Raw genomic sequence first — 12443 nt, 5'->3', positions numbered from 1 at the left:
CCTTAATTTCTACTGAATACAATATTTTAATATTTTTTATGATTTAGCTCGGCATGTTTGCGTTCTCTAAGGACAACAAATTCAAATTTAGTTTTAATTAAAATTTTGCTTATTTAAAACAATTGTGTTATGTATGTTCATAATTAGTGGTAATAATTTCAAGTTTGAGCTTAATCATTTTTTATGATTAGAATGGATGAAACAGCTCTATGAAAAGGAAGGGATTGATTGATTGGTTGCTTAACGTCCAGTGGCAAATAATATTTCATGCATGTTCAGGACGAGAACAAGCTAACAATAAATACAATAAATAGGTCTGGTAATAATAGAGGTTATGCGGGATGATGATCGGGGGAAATTTGGACTGCCACAGAAAAATGAGGGTATATTGGATCGGGACAGAAATTTTGCCTTGCAACAGGCCACCTACGGACCCCTCAAAGAGTTGTTGCAAGGGTTCTCAACGTGCAAAGAGGGTGGCAATCTCTTTACACGAGGCATCGGATTTAACGTCCCAATTTTGATCGGACGTGGCTGCAAATTTGTAACATCCCGCACAGCCAAAAGGACGCCCCATTTTGGCAAGCGTTTTACTGCCACGAACTTATGTGTGAACAAAACAAAGATATTTCTCATGGACTTGGAAAACTTAAAAGATACACAAGTGAAAATTCATATTGACAACACTGTGAAGTCTACAGTTTAGCCACATATAAGAATACCTTTTCACGTATGAAAACGGGTCGAAGCAGAACCCGAAAGGTTAGTAAGAATATTGCGTTTTGCATCATTTACTTTATAATTCAATGTAGCGATACTGTACATTTAAATTGTATTTCTGACTAATTTCAGTTACTACACAATTAAAATAGATTGTTGCCGGCTTAAACAAGATTTATCGGAACCAAATGTAAATAACAATTCAAACATATCACCATATTTCATTTTGATGCACACCCATCTAGATTCTATTTTTATATTCAGACCATGAATAAGATTGAAAAGCTTCTGAAATTGCCGAGTAACACCCCATACCATGTGCCAATAGATAGTACAAGAGAGATGGAGTGGAAAAGACTTCAACGAAAATTTAAATCTACATACCATATACAGCAGTACCTGAAAGAAAATTTTCAACGAAAATAAATCATGCAATTCGTATTTTAGATGAACATGGGGATTTTAATCGTATATATTTATGTCATTTCCCTCAGTTTGACTTTCAACTGTTTTTTAGCTGTTTCAGAAACAAGGTTTGTTAATAATTGCCAGAAGAATTACAAAAAAATAAGTTTCAACTTTCTGCCGACTTAGACCATTTGTGGTTGTTTTTCTAAATGCCAGTGATATTAAAACATGTCAGTGCAAGCTTTGTGAAAATACTCAGTTTATGATAACATCATTAGACTTTATATAGATTTTTTTTCTGTTTTTGCCCCAACTGTTCTGATCATATAATAAAAGTTAGCAGAGTTTAGAAAAGAGTATTTTAAATCTAATACAACATGATACATGCACTGTTTTATATAAAAAAAGAAGTAACAACAAAGACCAAGACCCACTAGGTGATAACAGCAACATAGCTCATAAAGAGACGCACCCCAAGGGTGACTGGGGAATAGAAGTATAGTCACCATTGGTCTTCCTCCGACCGGCAGTAAAACCCGTGCTAAAGTGGGGCGTCCGTTTGGCTGTGCGGGATGTACAAATTTGCAGCCACGTCCGGTCAGAATGGGGACGTGAAATCCGATGCCTCGTGTAAAGAGAGTGCCACGCTCTGTGCACGTTAAGAACCCTTGCAACAACTCTTTGAGGGGTCCGTAGGTGACCTGTTGCAAGGCTAAATTTCTGTCCCTATCCAATATACCCTCATTTCCCGTGGCAGTCTAAATTTCTCCGACCTTAATCCCTTAATCTATTACAGAACCACCCCCAAGGGTGACTGGGGAATAGAACTATGGTCACCATTGGTCTTCCTCCGACCGGCGGTAAAACCCTCGCTAAAGTGGGGCGTCCGTTTGGCTGTGCGGGATGTACAAGTACGCAGCCACGTCCGGTCAGAATGGGGACGTTAAATCCGATGCCTCGTGTAGAGAGGATGCCACGCTCTCTGCACGTTAAGAACCCTTGCAACAACTCTTTGAGGGGTCCGTAGGTAACCTGTTGCAAGGCAAAATTGCTGTCCCTATCCAATTTACCCTCATTTTCCAGTGGCAGCCTAAATTTCCCCGACCTTCTTCCCGGATGGCCTACATTACAGAACCTACCTATTGTATGTATTGTTAATTTGTTCTCGTCCTGAATATGCATGAAATATATGCCACTGGACGTTAAGCAACCAACAATCAATTAATTATATTACAGAACCTACCTATTGTATTTATTGTGAACTTGTTCTCGTCCTGAATATGCATGAAATATTTGCCACTGGACGTTAAGCAACCAACAATCAATCAATCATAAAGGGACGCCAATGCAGAAGATTTTAAATTCGAAAGACAACTATCATTTGTTAAACAGAGGTATTGCTATGTTAGCAGCAAATGTGCGTGACTTCAGATCTTGCAAGTTCTTGCATTCCGCAAGCGATAACCAAACAGTGTAGCCAACGAAGGGATCAATCGAAAGGCATCAAATACGTTTCATGATACCTTACATTCAACCCAAATGACTTCAAAGACTAGATTCACAGCCTTTATACTAGACTAGCCAACAAAGACTTCCAGATGTTCAGTCAGTCAGCAAGGATAGTTAACATCAGCTCGTTTCACCCCACATTTTTTAACAACAAAAATACCAAGGAATTGTTATGATTAAGATTCAGGGTGTAGTTGTTGCTACACCTGATGGGCCTAAAGTCACCATTAATATAGATACAGACATATATAATTTTAGTTTGATGGTAGATAAGATAAGAACATTCATGCATTAAACATTGTCATACTACCAATACAGTAGTTTGCATACAAGATAAAATGTTTTAAATACTAAGATACTATCGTAAAATCTAAAGACAACTAAAACATGATCGTACTTGGCTGTTCAATTGGACATTTTGGGATTTGGTTGATATTTCTCACTACCATGAATATCCAAGCCCATGACAGACATACTTTACGAAGAACTGGCTATCGTTTCACAAAAATAATCGTACGATTTACTATTACTATGCCCCTTTTGGACTTCTCATTTAAAAAAAACCCAATTTCTTCCCATGGTCCACTATATTGTTTGTAAGCAAGGATTTAGGAGAAAATACATCTCTGGCTCTTCCCTCATTTTTGGTTTTCACTTTGTGATATGCATTGTCTGCATATTCATAGTCAAACCATCCTATTTCAATTTTTCTAACTGCCTCTCTTGCATTTGTATTACCAAGACGTTTTTCACTTCTGTTGCTGTGCAGCTGAAAATCATTTGTCTTCTTGTTTTTTCTTTTTCTTGTGCCTTTTTGTCACCTTTGATTTTTATTAAGTTTCAGTGACACAAAATAGATCAGGAATGGTTCAAATCAATCCATTACTTATTTCAGATAATAATATTCTTTGAATAACAGATTTTTATTTTTCTTATTTTCTAAATATGGATTGAAAAACGTGGAAAATGTAAATTAGTATTATGATATGCATAAAGCTGCAAAGCTGGAATTGTCACATATATTATGGTTCTAATACTGTCTGGAATACAAAATATACTTATAGCTATATAAATAAATATCACACACTCATGTCTTTAAAGTGCAATTGATAGGTAAAACTCCCGGAAAATAATCTCTTCTTCATTATTAAAGGTTACTTCTAATTTACTGAAAACTGTGAGCAAGACCATTATTCTGAATATATTTTAGATAAATTAATTCCAGTCTTTGTGAGTTGCATTGAGATGACAAGGCCGCTAAAATTAGTAATACAAATGAAAAGCGAACTTTTATCCTATCTGTTCAGTACAAGATTTCTATTGCTATGAAAAACAGCCAATGTAAAAGGGAGGTAACTCCATCATTAAAAATAGGGAATAAAGATTTTAGAAATTAAGAAGGCAAGCAACAATAATATTTTCCTACAAATATGTAAATATGAGCATCATAATGATTAGAGATCATAAATCCGAATGCACAAATTATGTATGTCTTAATTTATAACCTCAAATTTTCCAATAAATAACAAGTTTCACTACCTATTCCCATCCTTTTAATGCGACCAATGTCCAACCGGTTAACCTGTGTTGTGTTAGGGGTAGATAAGCATGTTATTTTAAGCTGGACGATATCGGTTGGTCGTCCCTTGGCTTTCTTCTTTTTTTTCTCTACTCCCATCGTCTTTCTGACATCATCGAAATTCGTTGCCATGTTAGTAGCAACAGACACATTTGTTTGTGGCACATTTTCATGTCTTTGTGCCTCTACGAAAGCCTGCACTTGATGTGCCGATAACATGAAATCTCGAAAAAAAAGTACTTCTCTTTGCATAAATATTTTTGAAATAAGGCCGAAATGAAACAGAAAAATACTGCTTGAGGTCTCATGTTTTTTAAAGCAAAAAATACTAGTAAAATTCCACATATTACAATACATAATCTAAAAACATATATTTACATTATACTAGTATATTATACATTATTAAATTTAACAAAAATGTATGTTTTCAAAATAATAGCCTACACAATGTCATTCACTAACACAGACAAAAGTATAGCATTTCAGCATGCCTGATTCACAGATAAAATATTCACATGTCTGCTCAGTGAGGGTTGCATTCGATGCATTCTAAACAGCCTACTTGATTTAAATGATCCAAACTATATGGACAAGGAACGACAGAGTTCACATCGGGAACAAAATCTATCACAAAGGCCACGTCTTTAAGTTTGATATATTCCATTGGCCTTAGTGTAATCCCTTTCTTTGTCAGAACTATTTCAGTTTGGTTAAATATTTGCCACTGGACTTTAGGCAACCAACAATCAATCAATGTAAATATTAAAGGATAACTTTCACTTATTGCATTTTTATTTCCCCGAGGGTATCACCAGCCCAGTAGTCAGCACTTCTGTGCTGCCCTGGTAATTCAATTATAATCTGGTTATATTTTTAAGCGACTGATTTGTAATGGAATAGTAAAATTATTTATGGTCTGTGGAGGTAACGATTACATGTAAAGTTATCAAAGAAATACCTCAAGTGTACTTTGATGGATGTTCTGTAAGCTGGTCTCTCCTTTATGGATATTCAGCTTCAGGAAAGTCATTTTAAACAGTTCTCCCAACTTCTTTTGAACTTTCTGCCAGTTGTCTCCACATACTAATTTTAACCTCCCTAGTAATGTCCTGCAAATATATTTCTTTTAGTTTGATGGTTTTCTGGGTTCCACCTTAAAATATTAATTATTGATTACATACTCTGTTCGGACCAACAAAATCAGTATCCTTCATACTAGTATTCAATAATGATGGTTAATGTATATGTCTTTTTTCATTTATAAATTACAATTAACAGAAATGTCAGTAAGCAACACCAACGTATTCCTGCAAAATCATTATCATCGAGGGTCTATACTTCTATAATCACCCTTTATTCTGCAGGGTGAAGTAATGAGATGAAATTGACGGTAATAAGGTGGATTTAGCTAAAACATTATCATATTGGTTAGTAAGTTGACAGGACGTGTGTACTGCGAATGATGGTGTTTTCTGCATGCTTGTCTGAATTTACTTATAAAACTTATAAACCTCCATTTTAAAAGACCTGCTTATATGTCATTTTTTGGTCTGTATTATTGATTAACTTTGTTTGTTGGTTGTTATCTAAAATCTATGTATAAAAATTATAAATAATCCAATGACTGTATACTATCGGTACTATCAGTGCTTTGATTTTATAAATATCTATTTATAGTGAGTTCATTATCTAAAACAATACTGTCAAAGGACAAACCGATAGATTTTGTGAGTTTTATGTATGTTTTTATTATATTTTATACGATTCTATTCGTTTGTATTAATTTCTATAATTTGTACAAGGGAAATAACTAAGTCAATCATAAATACAATTTGATCCATGAATAACAAGAATTATCGCTCTCTAAACAGATAAAATTATCAATCGTTGAAAATAATGTAGTGTGATAAAAACAAGCCCTGAAAGTGGGTTTAAATAGGTTGAAATTTAATCCACGATAGTTTAGTGGGCAAGCGTTGTTGGAGAGCAGTTATCTCTGGTAGTTGATATATTGATAGAAGCGGTTGGATCCTGTTAAAGAAGCTTGTTGGATTTTGCATATTCATGAGGATTTGACGCTCAGAGAGATCCCTAATTGTACTGTTTTCGCATGAAAGTATATTATGGAGGAATGTCAGTTGCCTTTTGTGTATTTCTGCATCAAGGGGCAATGCTCCGATAAGTAATAATACTGCACAGTTTGCTGACTTGATAGGTAGAGATTGGAAGCTTTCAAGTTCTTTAACTGAAATATATTTAATTTGTCCATCTGGGAATTGTTTAGTGGTAAAATTTCAAATCCATAAATCAGTCTTGGTAAAACATAGCACTGGTAGATTTTATAAGATGTTGCCGGGTTTAATCCATTAGTTCCATGTACTCCGGTTTTAATAAGAGAATAAAGTGTTCTCCTGGCTATGCTCATTCTAGCATCAATATTAAGGTCGTTTTCTTTTAGTTTTGATCTTATGATTCCCAGATGGGTTGTTTCTTTGGAAGGATATATGGTGGTGTTGCCCAATGTCCAACTTAGTGTTGATCTATCCATTTTTGCGGATTTATTGAGAATGACAGTTTTAGTTTTTTCAGGGTGCAGCGTTACCCGGTCCTGTTTAGAATGCCAGATAGCGGTAGATACCATTGTTTGAAGTTCTGACGGGTCGCTACTCAAGAACGCAATATCGTCTTCACATGTTGAGCAGCCTACGTAGGTTGTTCCAAGTTTTAATCCGATATTATGTGTTTTTAGGTCCTCAAGGAGGTCATTCACATACATTTTATATAGAAAGGGTGACAGTACTCCTCCTTGTCTTACTCCTTGTTTGATTCCAAAAGAGTGGCTGAGGATACCTTTCCATTTGACTTTTGATGTAAGACCCAAATAGAAATCCTTGATAACTGTCCATAATGAGTTATTTGGAATATTTTCATAGAATTTGTCCATCATTATAATGTGGTCTACTACATCAAACGCTTTTTTACTATCTACTGTCATGGGAAATAATAATGAATCTAATGTTGTATGTTTGGATTCAGCTCGCGCTTCATTGATGATAAAAGCGGCCATTAGCATGCAAAGTCCCTCTGTAAAGCCAAATTGGAGAGTAGAAAGCAAGAAGATTTTGGAAAGACCTGGGAGGATGGAACTTTCAAAGAGCTTGGAGATAATAGGCGTCACTGTAATGCCTCTGTAATTGTCCATAATAAATGCTTCTTTTCCATTTTTCAATACTGGTGCAAGAATTCCAGATTTGAGATTGCCAGGGACTTTTCGTTCTTTCAGAATTTTTCCAAATAGGTTTGTGAGAAACGTTGTAACAGAGTACGGAGAATTTTTAAGATGTTCAGATGAGATTCCAAATTCATCGGCAGCTTTTCTACAATTGAGTTTTTTTTTATCGCTGTAGATATCACATCTGACGTGATGTCCAGAGGTTCAGAGCAGGATTGTTCCTCGTATTGCTGTATGAGTGAGTGGCGCACATTACAGAGTTCCTGAAAATCATTATCATAATTGTTGTCCTTAGGGATTGCCAAGTCTTCAAAGTACTGTGCAAAACATCTGGTTTGCTCATCTGTATTGTATAAATTTTGATTGTTGGAAGAGATATATGAAGCTTGGCTATTGCGGTTTGCCCTATTCATTCTAATTAATCTATGAAATTTTTCTGAATCCGGGTTATCCATCAGCTCTTTAAAAAAGTTTTCTTTTTCTGTATATTGCTCCCTACGCATTTGGCGTCGCAAGTTTCTTTGAGCGATGATTTTATCTGATTTTAAAGAGTCATCTTTACTTCCATTTTGTTTCCATAGCCAGTGTTTCTCCTTTGCGGTTTTCAAAAGGTTGATTACTTCTTGGGAGCCTCTCCTTTTAGGTCCGGATAATTTCAATTTTTTTAGATGGTACAGCAGATGTTGCAGCTTGTATTAAAGTTTCACATAAAAAGACCACATCTTTTTCAGATGAGTTAGAGAGTTGTTGGTAATTATTTATTTTAACTTTTATAATGTTTTGAAAATTTTCTAGATCGATTTTGTTCCAAACTGGTTTTTGAGTTACTGACTTCTTCTGGTTAGTATACTGTTTATCTCGCTCAAGTACCACTGTGAAAGTTGCTGAAACCGGAACATGGCTAGAGATGTTTTCCATACATCTGTCGTGGATTATGTAGTTGCAAAGTGATCCTTCAGTGGAGTTGTCAAGAATGTTATCGATTTGAGATGTAGCATCCCAAGCGTGGTGGAAAAAGGTTTGCTTGTCTGATGGATATACGTTGAGCTTCATTTCCTTAATAAAAGATTGCAAGAGCTTGTCGTGCTTGTTGCTTTTTCGGGGTGACAATAATGTTCCATTTAGATCACCTAACAATAGAATTTGGTGAGATTCAGAATATGTTGAGATAATGGAGTTTATAATATCCAGGCATTCCATATATTCAATATGCGAGTCTTTAGAATTATTAGATGGCATATATGCACCGATAATGCAGATGTTGCAAGGAGAAGTAATCTCTACAGCTAGAATTCTTTCATTTCCCTCGTTGATTTCTTTTATCTTATGCGATAAGTGTTTTTTCCAGGCAATTGCAACTCCACCTTTTCCTCTTGGCAAATTAAAGTTGTGGATGTTGTCGTAGGTGTCACTACATCGTATAGCATAATCCATATTTGGAAGTATTTCCCCTAAAGATTGTTTTTGACATTCGTATAGCCAATGTTCTTGTATGCAGATGATGTCCGACGTTTTTTCAAGAGTTGATAAAAATAGAGAATTCCCTTTTCCTTCCATGTTGCAAGACAATATATTTATGGGAAGGTTCTGTGACTGCCCTTCTGTTATGTCATTTGCATGTCGACTACTTCTTTTTCCTTGTCTGGAGGAGACTTTGAATCTGGCTTGTGTAGAAAAGGATATTTCTCAGATTCTCCGTTGTTTGACGTCGATCGCTCTTCGTTATGGATTGAAAGTTTAGGAAGAAGATTGGTACATTGGTCTTGAGATTGAGTGTTTTCTGAAGTTGAAGGACAGGTGTCTCCTATATCCGCTGGAGACACAAAAGTTGAGTGATGTGTCACATTTGCTTTGCCATTTTTTTTTATATGAGGCGAGCGGCAGTTCTTTCTCAGAACTCTTTGTATGTCTAGAGTTTAAAGAGTTTGACCTCCTAGAGGTGTATGTCCCATTACTTTGTCGTTTATAAGTATTGCCATTTGGTCGGTAGCTAGGTTGTATGTTCTCAGAGGGAGGTACTACACCGGATTTTGGAATGTACGTAGCCATGTTGTTTGAACTATTTGGTTGTGCTCTTTGTTGTTGAGAGAATGCCATTTGACCACTCTGTGCGTGATGCAGATGTGCAGTAGGTGGAATTGTTTGAAAAGAATGAGCAAGGTTTTGATGCTGAGTTTGCATGTAGTACGCAGGTGGTGGAATAGGAGGCGTCATGTGAGGGCTTCTAGAATGTGCGAGATTTTGTTGCTGAGTTCGCAGATAATACGCTGGCGGAGGAATAGTAGGCATACTGTTTGGATACATGTTCATCTGAGGAATATAAGCAGACGTTGGAACAGTAAACCTTGGATGAAGCATAGTAGGAGAGTGACTGTAAGGATGGTTTGTTGCTGATTGGAGCATTTGTTGTTGTTGCATAAGCATTTGTGTCTGTTGATTTATGATCATTGAATTCATGGTCATATTTTGCATTAATTGAAATTCAATTGTTCTAAAGCGTTGCTCTGTTATCTGCCCTTCAAGATTACCTAGTTGCGTGTTTAAATTTTGTTGAAGGTTGTTGATCTGGGGAGAATGAAGAGTTTGATCAATTGTTTGGTTACTATCAAACTGATTGTTAGAGTTGTTAGCAATGCGATCATTTGTCTTCCTTTGTAATTCAATTGTTGACTTTAATTTATTGAGTTCGCTCTCAAGCTTCAAAATATATGCCCTCTCATCACAGTTTTCAGACTTGTTTTTTTTTACTTTTTATGTTGTTTTTCTTCCCCTTTTTGCAGGGTTTAACGTAGTTTGATCAGAAGGAGGGTTAAAAGATGAGGTTTGTGGTTCATTATGATCCTGTGCAGTATTACAGTAAATTTCCTGTGTATTTGGTAGAGGAGTATCGTTTCCAGATTCTTGCTGGACGTAACCAGTCATTGCGCTATAGTTGGCTTCAGTATTGTTAAATGGTTGTTTTAAATGTGTAAGTTCATAAGTTAAGATTAATACGCTCATTGTCAGGATGACATTCTTTCTCCCTATGATCGGAATGCTGGGTTATTGGAGGAATGTTGGTAGTTTCGATTTCTTGATCAGATTTTGATATTTGATCACTAGTTGTGTTTACACTGTATAAGAGGTTTTCTGAGCATAAATTACAGACATAATCGTTGTTATTGAGAATTTCGATGGATTGACGAGTCATTCCAGCACAGTCAAAATGGACCCAGAGTGCACAATCACTGCATTCGATGGTTTCGTTAAGAGCGATTTGATTGCATATAGGACAAAGTTCATCTTGTTTGTATTCAGACTGATCAGTCCTATGAGAGTACCCTAGTTCTGTTGGATTTGCGAGTATACAGTTATTAGTAGGGATTGATGGTTTGGTTTGGCGTATTACATCTTTGACATTCTTCGTGTCATTGGTTACTCTGCATTCACTGGAGCTAGTCACAGATTTAATGTTGGATTACTCTTCATACTGTAAACGACAAATTTATTTTCCATTACCTGTGTGACGAACACAAAATAAATTGTTATAATAATAATATAATAAATTCTTTATTTAACGAAGGTAACTCATTTAACATACAATTGTTAATCTCACATGAGGCCTTCACACATTAAAATGTACAAATAATACATATAACAATCAATGCATATAACACAATAATCAATAGAGATGTACACAATTACAAATTTATATACACAAGCATGAAAACAGACTGAAGAACTAGCATGGCAAGAATGTCCTAAGAAAAAAAAAAAAGAAAAAAGTTTGTCTACTCATTTTGTTTTGTGAAAAAAAGATTAGCACATTTCACCTTAAAGCTTTCGATATGACTTGAATCCTTTTATAACATTTGGCAAACTATTCCAAATAATTAGGCCAGAATATTGAAAAGTCTTTTTGAAGTATTCAGACTTTGGCCTTGGTAAATGAAGATGTCCAGATGTTGTTGACCTAAGAGAGTAACTATATAGATCGCTGCACGCAGTAAATTTACTAGTAAGATAATCTGGCGCTAGTCCATTCATACATTTAAACATTAAATGGCTGGAAAATATTTTATCGTGTAAAAATGGTCATACAATTAAGTTCTTTAAACATTGATATTGATGGATAATCAAAAGGTTTATTCAAAATTAATCTTGCTGTGCGCTTTTGCAGCTTATGAATCCGCTCAATGTTGCAGTTTGCGGTAAAACCCCATATGGTGCAACAATAATCAATTATTGGTAATATGTAACTATTGTATAAAAAGGATAAGACCTTTGCGAGGCAAGTATCGTTTTAATCTATTTAGCAGGTATAATCTGCTTGCAAAAATCTCACATACTTTATCTATGTGAATCTATGTGTTGTCGAGTGATTGGTCCTATCCGCAAATGTAGTCCATTTAGATCCGTAAGACACTGATTAATAATATGTAAGTTTCATCCTAATCGATGGAAAAAACCACAACCACTTTGGATAATAAGGGAGCTACCATTTGATTTTTATGGGGGGGGGGGGGGGGGGGGGGGGGGGGGCTAGGATGAAAAATTTTTGTCCTGCCTTTTTTTTTAGTTGTAATCTCTGTCCTGCCTTCTCTTTATTTTTCACTCTCTTTTGGTCCGGCCTTTTTTTTTTTTAAGTTTATCCTGACTTTTTTTTTTTGCAAGTGTCTCGTCCTGCCTTTTCTTTTTTTACTCAAAACTCCTGTCCTGCCTATTTTTTTCAAAATTTCATCCTAGCCCCCCCCCCCCCCCCCCCCCCCCCCCCCCCCCATAAAAATCAAATGGTAGCTCCCTAATTTGTTTTTTTAATGTAGAAACCGTATAATTGCATCTCTTTATACCCTTTAAACGACAAATTTATTTTCATTACCTGTGTGAAGTACGAAAAAATAATTGAGACTTATTGTGCAGTGACTACGCCTGAGACTACTTTGTGTTAGATTGGTCACTTCCCGTACTGACCAGTCCAAATTGTAGTTAATTGTAAGTCTTCGATCACATGCCTTG

Source organism: Mytilus californianus, unplaced genomic scaffold (genome assembly GCF_021869535.1).
Source record: "Mytilus californianus isolate M0D057914Y unplaced genomic scaffold, xbMytCali1.0.p SCAF_25, whole genome shotgun sequence".
NCBI lineage: Eukaryota > Metazoa > Mollusca > Bivalvia > Mytilida > Mytilidae > Mytilus > Mytilus californianus.
The sequence above is the reverse complement of the archived record's forward strand: the minus strand, read 5'-3'. Positions refer to the sequence as shown.